Below are 10,377 nucleotides of genomic sequence, written 5' to 3'. Positions count from 1 at the left end.
GTTGTTTCCAGGGCTGTGGCCTTCCTGCTCCTGAAGAAGCATCCAAACACCATCAGAGAGCAAAAACATGCAGCAAAGGCATTTTTTTCTTCTCCTTAAACTCTCAGGCCTGCAGGATAGATTTTGTTTCAATTGCATCTTTATAAATAACTTTCTATTTTGCACTCACCTGCTCGTTTTCTGTCCTAGTTGGAATCAATATCACCGATAATTGTCTGTCAGAGCGTTTATACATCACTGGAAGGTGACTAACAAGGAAAAGTATTTTTATATATTTTTTTTTCAGACCACTTGAAGTGAATTAACTAAACACGAGTGATGGCAGATTGGTGGAGACTAGGTACTAATTTTTACCCACGAATAAATGCATTCCCACAAGGAGAAGCAATCAGAGTGTTCCTGATAGCTCCAACAGCCCCAGGAGGAAGGTCACTCTATGGGACTGTGGCCTCTCTTCCTGAGCCATCCTGCCTGATGGACATCTCCAAGGTGGCTGCCACACCCCTGGCTGCTCCTGGAATGCCTCCATGTGGTCCTGCACCAGTTCTGCTCACAGCAACCTGCCTCCCCAGGGTGTTCTTTTCCCCTCCTCATCCTCCACCCAGCCCGAGTATTTTCCTGTCTGACCCTACTCTCTGTTTGGAAAGTTTTCTTTGTCAGTCAAAGGGACTGACAGAAGGATGAATGAATACCTTGAATCAAAATGTATGCTTTACTGGTGAGCCCTCCTGCCTCTCCTTTTATTTCTTCCACCTTCCCCTTACACTGGTATTAAATGACCTCTTGAGCTTCTTTGTAGCCAGAAGCAGCCAACTTATTCCTTGTTTGTACAGCACCAAGTGCTCTGGAGCCACTATTCACTGCAGGGATGTCATCTTTTTTGGCATGTGAGCTATAGACACCTCAAATATTAGCACACACAAAACCCTGGATAAGTCTTTTTGCTGAAGCTTTTTCAAACAGCTCCACATGGTTGCTCAAGGAAGAGAATCAGCCAAGATGCCCAGCTTGCTTTGGAGGCTGAAGGGCAGCAGCTAATGAACAGCACCACACAGCAGCCCTCCCCCTGCTAACCCAGAGGGCTGAGTTGTCCAGCCCTGGCATTCTGGTGCCAGCACGCTGGGATGCTGGAGCAGGAGTTGGGCCTCCATTTGCTCTGTGCCTGGTGTGCTGCATGGTTACATCAAACCTGTCACTCCTGTCCTCTGTCATCTTTTGCATGGAGCACAAGCCTTGTGCAAGTGAAGAAGCATGATAATCAGTGATAAAGAAATCATAAGAAGTTCATCTATGAAGAACTTCTCCCATTCTCTTCTTTACAGTTACTGTGACTCCATCCAATAAAATAACATTTTTTAAAGCACAGGCAATAATTTACACTGGTGTAAAACAGAAATGCTGCTCCTACCCCAGAGGGTTTACCCTACGTTTCACACTCTTGTTTGCAAACATGAAGCTAAGGTCCCCAGAAAAAAGGTTTGTAGCTTAGGGAGGGAAACAGCTGGAAGCAGGAGATGGCATGGCTTTCTGGGATCATACAGGAAATCAGTAGCAGAGCCAGGTTTGTGTTTCCCAAACTCATGCTCTGCTGTTAACACACACAGCATTGTGCTGCCAGCTTGCAAATGACCCAAATGACAGCTGGTGGCCCTGAGCTGTGACAGCCTGCTCAGGGTCTAGATCCCACCATGACATTTGTCAGGTCTGAGCGCTTGGTCCATGATGGGTCCATTCCCACTCTTTCTTCTCCTCTCTCAAGGTATCTTGGGGCTGGTTTTCTTATGTGAGCTTCACCTCTCATGGTGCTCAGGGCCACACAGGCCATCTGCTCTACATGTGGGAGCAAATATTCGTCATGGGAGCAAATAGCCATCAGCAGTGAATCTCCTGATCCCAGAGGATGACCTTCAGGTCCTCCCATCATCATCTAGTGGTGTGTCCAAGTGCCAGCCTCCCCTGGCCATGGTGCTGCTGGTGGGGGCACAAGGGGATTTTGGATGTAGGCTGTAGCTGTCTTAGAGAAGAAGAGGAGGGAGAAGAAAAGCATTTCCATGTTTGGTTTTTTTTCACTTTTCTTGTTGATTTTTCTGTTTTACTTGCTCTGGTTTCTTATGATGGAGAAACACAACATGTGTGGCCCACTAAATCTGGGAAAACCACATCAGTTCCAAAGCAGGGAAGGCCAGAAGACTGGGATCAACCCACTCCTTGCAGATGACATGGCCATGCTCAGGCATTCACTGGAGCAGAAGGTGAGCTTGGGCTGCTTGTGGCTCCCAGATTGCTGATGCACCACTGAACAGGAGAGGTGCTTGTAGGGGTGGGGAGTGAAATTCAGAGGAGGGCTGGATTCCATACCCTGGAATGTGAGGCTTGGGGCTGTGCTGCCACAGCTGGCTCCAGAAGAGGCAGGTTTCCCAGAACCCACACATTCCCCCTGCTTGCACAATGCCTTGGGGGTGTGTTTGCCTGGAGAGTCCTCAGCCCCTTCGGTGCTGCTTTGCACAGACACTTGTGCTCTTGGGTAGAGGAGCCCTCACAGTCCCCCCGGCCCCACACTGCCTCCAGAGGTGAGGAATAGGGCCACTCCCGAGTGCTAGGGACACAAAAGGTCACTCTGGCTCACGTGGAGGCTGATCTTATGACTTAAGGCAGGAGGGGCTAATTCAGTGTTTTTGACTGTGCTTCTTCATCCAGCACAGTGTGGGTGGTTTGGTTTGTTTCTTAACTCCCCTCTGGGGCACCACCAGTGAGGGCACCCCTGGGAGGACAAGGTGCAGCTGGTGGTGAAAGGGGCTTGCAGGATGATGACTCCTCCTGGGAAGGTGAGCAGAATCCCTCCAGCCAGCCGGGATGCCCAGGTGCAAGGTGAACTGCTGGGATGCAATCCTGGCATGGTACAGAGGGAAAACCTCTGCCAGCAGCCCCCATCACCTTCCATGGCCTTTGGCAGTCTCCAGTAAAAACAGCTGCTGTCTTCTGTGCTGTGCATGCAGCCAGGCGGCTGTCTGCACCAGCTGGGAAGTGGGGCTTTCTTTTTCAGTTTATTGTGTGGCATTTATTTTAGCAAGTAGCTTCTCTCGAGAGGTTTTGCTCGTGGAAACACCTGCCCACTGCTGTGCTTGCCCCAGCCAGTCCCTGGGCTGTGCGGGCAGCCGGTGCTCCTACGCTGTGCCCCTGGCCAGCAGAGTTTGTGTCTCCCCACAAAGCCCACAGCCCTCAGTCCATCACTAAATTCGCCATGATTCAAAACTGGATCTTCCTGTGTCACTGCAGGGGGTCAGCTGGGCCCTCTGCCTTCTTTAGGGGCATTTAAACAGAAACTTGTTTGGAAAAAGGGATTCACATCCTCCCCAGAGCCCGTAAAATGAACAGCTCCAGACTGCAGGTGCCAGGGTGGGCTTAGCCTTGCTTCAGCTGCGTTAGAGCTTTTATAATGTAGGTCCAGACACCCCACAAAGGGGCCTCCAAGGTGGAGCTGTGTTCTAAAGAGAGATAGCAACACACTCTCACAGCTGTGGAAGCAGCAAGCATGCTATGGGGGAACTTGTTCTGGTCTGGGGGAAGTTCATGTCCAGCCTCCTTTCTCCGTTGCACCTTGGAGCTCCAGCCTGTGACTCCACACATTTTTCAAGAAAGAAATATTGATTGTGGGAATGATGGAGCAGGCACTTCAGCAGCGCTGCCCCACATACTGCCAGCCCCCCATCAGCCCTCAACATAGACAGGAAAGGAGATCTGGGAGTTAAGAGGTTCTGATGCTTTCATTTTCAGAGTCAATCAGCAACTCTGGCTGTCTTTATTTGGGGTTCACCTCAGGACAGCTTCAGCAGATCTGGCTTGCAGAGGCTGCAGAGCCCTCCTGCTCTGAGAGTTAAGGCCTTTTCAGGCTTTTCAGGTGTGGAAAAAGAGAGTGGGTGGCTCTGCCGTTGCTGAAAAATGCAGTCCAGGAACACAGCTGTGTGTGCTCCCTTGAGGCTCTCCCTGCTGCAGTTGGCCTCATCCTCCTGCTGCTGGCTCAGCAGCATTCCCCCCAAAACCAAGAGCTGCCATGGTCCACAAGCAGTGACAGAACAGGTTCTGTGTGTCACAGCTGTCCCTCTGTCCTCTGTGGGATGGGTTCAGGCCAGGGCTGGGATGGGTGGCTGCAGCATTAAACCCAGTCTGAGGTGGTCAGGGAACCAGCTAAGCACCCTGTGAAGAGACCTTGGTATCTGACAACTTATAATCAAGTTTCTCCTGCTCCCACACTCTTCAGGCATGGAGTCTGGTGGGAGGAGTGCCATGGGAGAGCAGAGGAACAATGATGGTACTTCCCATGGTCAGTCATTTTCTCACTACTTCTTTAACAAGCTCTCCCAAATCCTCTCTCATTAGACCAGCACCCAGACAAAGGCTGGAGGACATTAAGCATCCCTTTCATGGAGGCAGCAGCCCCTCCATGGATGGCAGGTCCTGCCTCTCACCTAACTTTCCTCCTGGAGAGCCTGCTTCCCTCCTGGCAGCCTGCCCAGGCACTGCCACAGCTCAGGGATGAGAGACAGAACATTCAGAGTTGGAAGGGACCCACCAGGATCATCCAGTCCAGGTTTCTGGCACCCACCATCCCCACTGTGCCCCCGTGCCACCCATGTGTCACCGTCCCACGTGCCGCTTGCCCGAGACACGCTCGCAACAACTGGTCTGTGCCCTTTCGCCTCTGAAAACAAAGCTGTGGGTGATGGTGAGAAGCAGTGAGATGGAGGGAAGGAATGCAGGACTTCGACTTGCCTCTCGCTGTCTCTCTGGCTGCTGGGTCGAACTGTTTGCTCAGCCAGCCCTGGGATGGTGCAAACCAGCCCGGCTGCCAATTGACGTCAGAGGAGCGCTGGTGGTTTGCGCGAGCTCAGGGACTGCCTCTGCTCAAGGTGGGTTTCCAACACCACACAAATCCCCCCACTTCCCCTCCCTCTGCTCCAGGAAACAAGTGCCTTATTTCATTCATTGGCTGGTTTGGTTATGGCACGAATCCTGCCCATATTTTGGCTACTTGGATGTTTGCTGAGGACGAAGCAGCACAGATAATACCAGCAAAGAGCAGGGCAGTGAGAAAAGAGGGGGGAAATAGGGTGAAACCAAGTTTAATCTCCTCTGCCTCAGTTTGTGCCACATGTTTGCAGACAGGACGAAAGCCATGTACTTTTTTCTTCTCACATCGCCTGCAATATTTTTGAGTCTTGTGAAAAAGCAAGATGCTGAGTTCCTGCCATCCTTCTTCTCTTCCTCTTCAAATCACTGTGTGTGAAATGTGTCTGGGCTGAGGGAGTTCGTTTGAACTGGGTGCATTTCCTCTCGACTGCTCAAGTTTTCCTTCAGCCACTTTATATTTTATTTTGTGTTATGCTGATTAGCTGCAACCCCCCTGTTTTCACTTGCCTCCATATGGATTTGGCAGTGACAATGTCAGTACATTTTCCCTAAGCCCAGACCAATGTATTTAACTGCAACATATCTTTCCAAACCCAGAGTGATTCCTATGGGGTGTGCTCGGAGAAGTCAATGCATTAACTTCCATCAGCTTTGGGTCAGGCCTGTGCTCTTGAATCAGTCCTTATGTGTTGCTGCCAATCTCTTTAAGATTGTCCAAAACAAACACACTTTGGATGAGATCAGTGCACAGACCATCACGTGAAAAGCTCTGTGATAACAACTGACTGCATGTTTGCTTTCATATGGCATTGACTCTTATTTCCCTGATTATTTTTAGTCTTCGAGGCTGTTCCTTAATCAACCCACTTTCTTTAATAGCAAGTGTTGACTCGAGTGTGCTGCAGCAGGGCTAATCATGCTTTCTATTAAGGATGGGAATTATTGGTTAGCCCACAGCTAGAAGCAAATGAGAATGTATTTCCTACATGGGCTGATCCACCACTCAACCGAGCACGAAGTTTTTCATCCATTTCAGAGGCCTTGAATCAGTCACCGAAAGAAAAACCCCATCAAGCTCCAAACCAGCCCAAACCAACACATTCCTTTTAGTGGAAAAGCCTTAGAGCAAAATGTGCCTTGCTCAGACAAAGACAAATCAACAAAATCTTTATTCCTCTTCTACTCTACCTCCTTTTTTTCCTCAGAGGGTGAGGATTTGTGGCCCTGAAACTGTCCAGAAATGAGGAGCAGAGCTCCAGCTGGAGTGAATGGCATTCCCATACTTGAGAGAGGAGGTGAGAGGGAGAAGACACACCCCCAGCAGGTTGATTTTAAAGAGTACAAAAGGCTTTGAAGAGGTTTGGAAATGTGGGATATTGCAGTAAATTCATGAGGAGGTGAGTGTTACATGGAACATGCCACCAGGTTTTGTATTTTGACATGCAGGGACTGCTTGCATGGAGCCCACAGACTCAGTGCCTTTTGCAGGACTGGAGGAGGATGTGCCGGGAAAAGCCCCATGTCTCTGGAAAATGGAGAAGCAAGAGAATGACTGAAACCTGGGTGGAGCAAGTGAGGAAAGTATTTTAAATATTAAGTGGAGATGCAACTCTTGTAAATTCAGGAGTGAAGACTTGCCAGCTGAGATCCTAGAATTTCCTTTTGTGGAATCTGGAAACAGTAACCTTAAACAAATACATATGGATATATGAGTACAGCACATAAACTGCCCTTCCCCATAACCCAGTCCAATCAGGTTGCAAAATTTAATTCCTCTGGTGACAGCAAAATCTGTCAGCAAGAAGCCTGGCTGGCTGGGTCCCCACCTGATGCAGTCCAGGAGACTTGGACGAGTCAGAAGGACCCTATGAACAAATATACTAATTTTCATGTTCCTGACCTAGCAATACCTTGGATCATGAAAACCCAAAGTGTTTAGGGTACCTGATTTATGGTGGTTTATTTTCTGTACTGCTTCACTGTTTCTCAGCATGTCAGCAGCAAAATGGGATGGGAGGCTTTTGTTTTTCCCTCAGCTCCCCTTAGTTCCCCATGTGTGATTGCTGCTTGCCTGTCTGAATTTGCAAGGTGGAAGGGAAAGTGTAAATGTCTATTTTCTTTTCAGTGTGATTGTTCCCTAAACTATCCCACCAAATCCCTGGTGACCGGTATAGTCTATATAAACAGGAATAGCTGCAGGCCTTGGTTGACTTGGGCGCATTATGGATCTGGGCCACCAGCTTCCCCTGCCCTCCCTGGCTCAGCACTGGCAGCTGTAGAGCTGGAAGGAAATGTCCCAAAAAAAGACATAAGGGTGGCTTTCACACCCCTCTGCATGGGTACAGAGCTACAGCTCCAGTGGAGATGCTTCCAGCCAGCCCGATGGAGGACAGATCAGGGAAAGGCTTCCTCTCATCACAGCTTTGGTAAAAGAGAAATCCCACACTGAAGTGAGGAAAAATCCCTCTTCAGTTGGCTTTGGGCCAATTAAAAAGTTCTCATCACACAGACAGGAGAGTGAAGTGGGGTTGGATTTTAAAAACCCTGTCTTGCTCAAACATCTCATTTCCAGGACAATCAGGGCTCTTGAAGCCGAGGGCTGCCTTAATCAGTGTCGCTCTCCACATCTCCCATAACTTGAGGTCAGCCCAGTGCTTGTCGTTCATAATCCATCTGACTGAAGGAGAGGTGTGTATTCAAACCACTGGTTATTCTCCCAGCTCAGACTGGGCTCCTGCTCACATTTGGTGGCTGGATCTCGGGTGTCCATGCCAGGCAGGAATGCCTGGGTGCATCTGGGTGAAGCAGGAGGTCACTTGTGAGCTTTGGTGGGTCTCAGCTCCACCACTCTCTCTACAGCCAGTCACTGCAAGCTGGCCTTAGTGGCTGTGCTCTAATGTAAAGATGGTAAGTTATGGAGTGGGAAAGCATTGTGGTAACAAATTAAATGGCCTGTACCTTCTTTAAAAAGAAAGGAAAAAGAAAATCCCCAGCTCCCCGCCTAACAAGTTGGAAATTTAGGTGAGCCTTTCGACTGTTTGCTTGGACAAAGATATGGAAACCAGGTACCAAAACCAAAAGTAAAATGTACCCCAGTCTTTGCAGATGTAATCATTGTTTATAATTGACTACAGAGGCAATTTAGCAGAGGATAAATGCTATTGAGTAGTGATTACAGGAGGCAGGAGTGGTGACTGGGAGGAGGAACTGCAGAAACCTGAGATGAGCCAGCCCAAAATTCATCTTCTTGGATGAGGTAGCTACAGGTGCTACAGTCCGTGCGCAGATGAACTTGGGAAGATGCCGGCTGATGGTCTGGCACTGTCTGACGTGACACAGGACAGGGCTCTCACACTCCTCAGAACAGCTTGGCTCAGCCTTGGGATTCATGTTACAGGCCAGCAACGGGAGACATCCCCGACTTCAGCTGCCTGAGCCCGGCAGGGAGCAGCGGGTCCCCGGTGCCTGCCGTGCCACCCGGAGCCTTAAGGAGGCTTCGAGCTTCGGGACTGAGCTGCGGTTGTTCCTCTGCACCTCCCTCGAATCCCCCTAAGCCAACACCCTTCGCTAAGACCGAAAAACATTTTCCAGACGCAAGCATGTGTACGTGTGGGGGTGGGTGGGGTGCAGGGAACTATGAAAATTTCAAGGGGAGGTATGACATCCTGGCTTTCTAAATATAGAGGACCTGAGCTGCAGCTCCTCTCACACACTACCAGCGTGCTTTCTCTTTCGAAAGGCCCCCCGAAGCAAATACTGCACTGGCTGGTAGCGTGGAAAAAAAAAAAAACACAACCAAAACACAACCTAGAAAAAAATTAGTCCTGCGAGCTGATTGCAGTTCCCCGCGCTCTGGAGCAGAGTTGTAGTTTGGGCAGAGCTCCAGGCGGTGCCCACGCGGAGCGGCCGGGCCAGCGCGGCCAGATGGCACAGACGGCACAGATGGCCCTCACGGGAAGGCCGTGGTGGCACCAGTGGGCTGATGGCGGCCCCAGTGTGGGGCCAGGACCCGGCAGCGCTTCCCCTTTGCCCACCAGCCCCTGTCCCTCCAGGGGCTGCAGGGGAGGGAGAGAGGAGCAAACCCTGGCGGGGGTGAGAATGTGACATTCCGGCTCGGCCTGAGGCGCCGCGTCTCGGTTCCCTTTTCGCTGCCGTTACTGTGCTCCAGTATTTGCATAGCACGACACCAAGGCGCCTCAGAGCCAGGGGAGAGTGGTAGCTGCTGCTTCTCCTTTTAAAAAAGCAAGCAGTTATCCATGCGACACCATCACTCTCTGCGTGTGCTCAGGGTGGAGGAGGAGGCGTGACACCGGGGGGGTTGTGGCCTTTGGAAAAGTTCTGCAGGGCTGAATTTAATCGAGACTGAGGATCTTTAAGCCAAGCTATGAAATCCAGCAGAGAGTTACATCCCAGTAATAGACCCTATTAGAGGGTCTAGCACAGTCTATAGAAAGGATCTCCTCTCTATTAAATTCTCTAGGGCTTGAGTTCCCATTTACACAAAGGGCCCTTTTAGCTGTGTAAAATGGCCATAAAGTAGGTGTAAAAATGATTGATGCCATCTTTACAACCCCTTTGCACTGGGAAAATGGTGTAAAGTGGCCAGGGTGCAAATGAGAATCACACCTGGGTTTGTGAGAGTAAATTACATCAAACCCTTCACAAATTCTGTGTGTCCATAGAGGTTTAATCCTACCCCTTTCTGCGGAATTCACCTAGAAAATAAATTTCCAAGGCTTAAAAAAAAGGTTTTCTTCTTCAAAACCTCTGTCCTTTCCAAGTCCTTTTAGTCCCAGTCTTTCTCCTGGTGCAGTCTATGTGGACTCTGACACCAGGAAAAGGCTGGGAGGTGTCTGGATATGCTGTGAAAATCCTTTAATTAATACTTTCCGAAATATTTGATCCAAGCAAAATATATGTTGCAATACAATACCTAGGGGAAAACCAGTTCCAAAAGCTCCCTTGTCCATTTCCCCATTCCTCCTGTTTTGATTTTATGCTCTTGGGATACATATAAAGAGGAAATAAAGAAGTTAATCTTTGCTAGATCAAAATGCCCCACATTTATTCATTAAGCATATAAAACGCCAACAGAATACATGATGAATATTGCTTTCTTCCAGAGCAAAGGGTTAACTTGCATCGTGCTGATTAGTGAACCCATGGAGGGAGTGCTGATATGGAGGTGCACAGATTAAGTGGAGCAGCCTCTTTTATCCACATCTCCCTTCCCTCCCCCATCCCCTCGCTGAAGGCATTTGCAGTGGCTCTGGGATCATCTCCGTGGTGTCTTCTGTGCCCCAGAACAGTCCCAGCAAATTTAAGCCCAGAGGTGAGCAGGCAAAGATCAGGAAAGGTGAGCCCAGCCTCTCTGGGAGCCCAGCACCTGGGAGGTGGTGGGAGACAGGGAGTGAAAACGTGGGTGAGACAGAGGTCAAAGGATTAAGGGGACAAAAGGCCGGCTCTAGT

The 10,377-nt window shown here is 49.6% G+C and overlaps 1 long non-coding RNA gene across 1 annotated transcript; it reads left to right on the top strand.

The window, feature by feature from the left end:
* Positions 1-4,380: 4,380 nt before the first annotated feature.
* On the top strand, positions 4,381-6,969 carry LOC135413986 (uncharacterized). The gene is made up of 3 exons (XR_010430531.1): positions 4,381-4,907; positions 6,114-6,203; positions 6,355-6,969. It is a non-coding gene; the product is annotated as an uncharacterized LOC135413986 (long non-coding RNA).
* Positions 6,970-10,377: the final 3,408 nt, after the last annotated feature.

The sequence above is a fragment of the Pseudopipra pipra genome, chromosome 5 (assembly GCF_036250125.1).
Source record: "Pseudopipra pipra isolate bDixPip1 chromosome 5, bDixPip1.hap1, whole genome shotgun sequence".
NCBI classification, from domain to species: domain Eukaryota; kingdom Metazoa; phylum Chordata; class Aves; order Passeriformes; family Pipridae; genus Pseudopipra; species Pseudopipra pipra.
The sequence above is the reverse complement of the archived record's forward strand: the minus strand, read 5'-3'. Positions and strand labels throughout refer to the sequence as shown.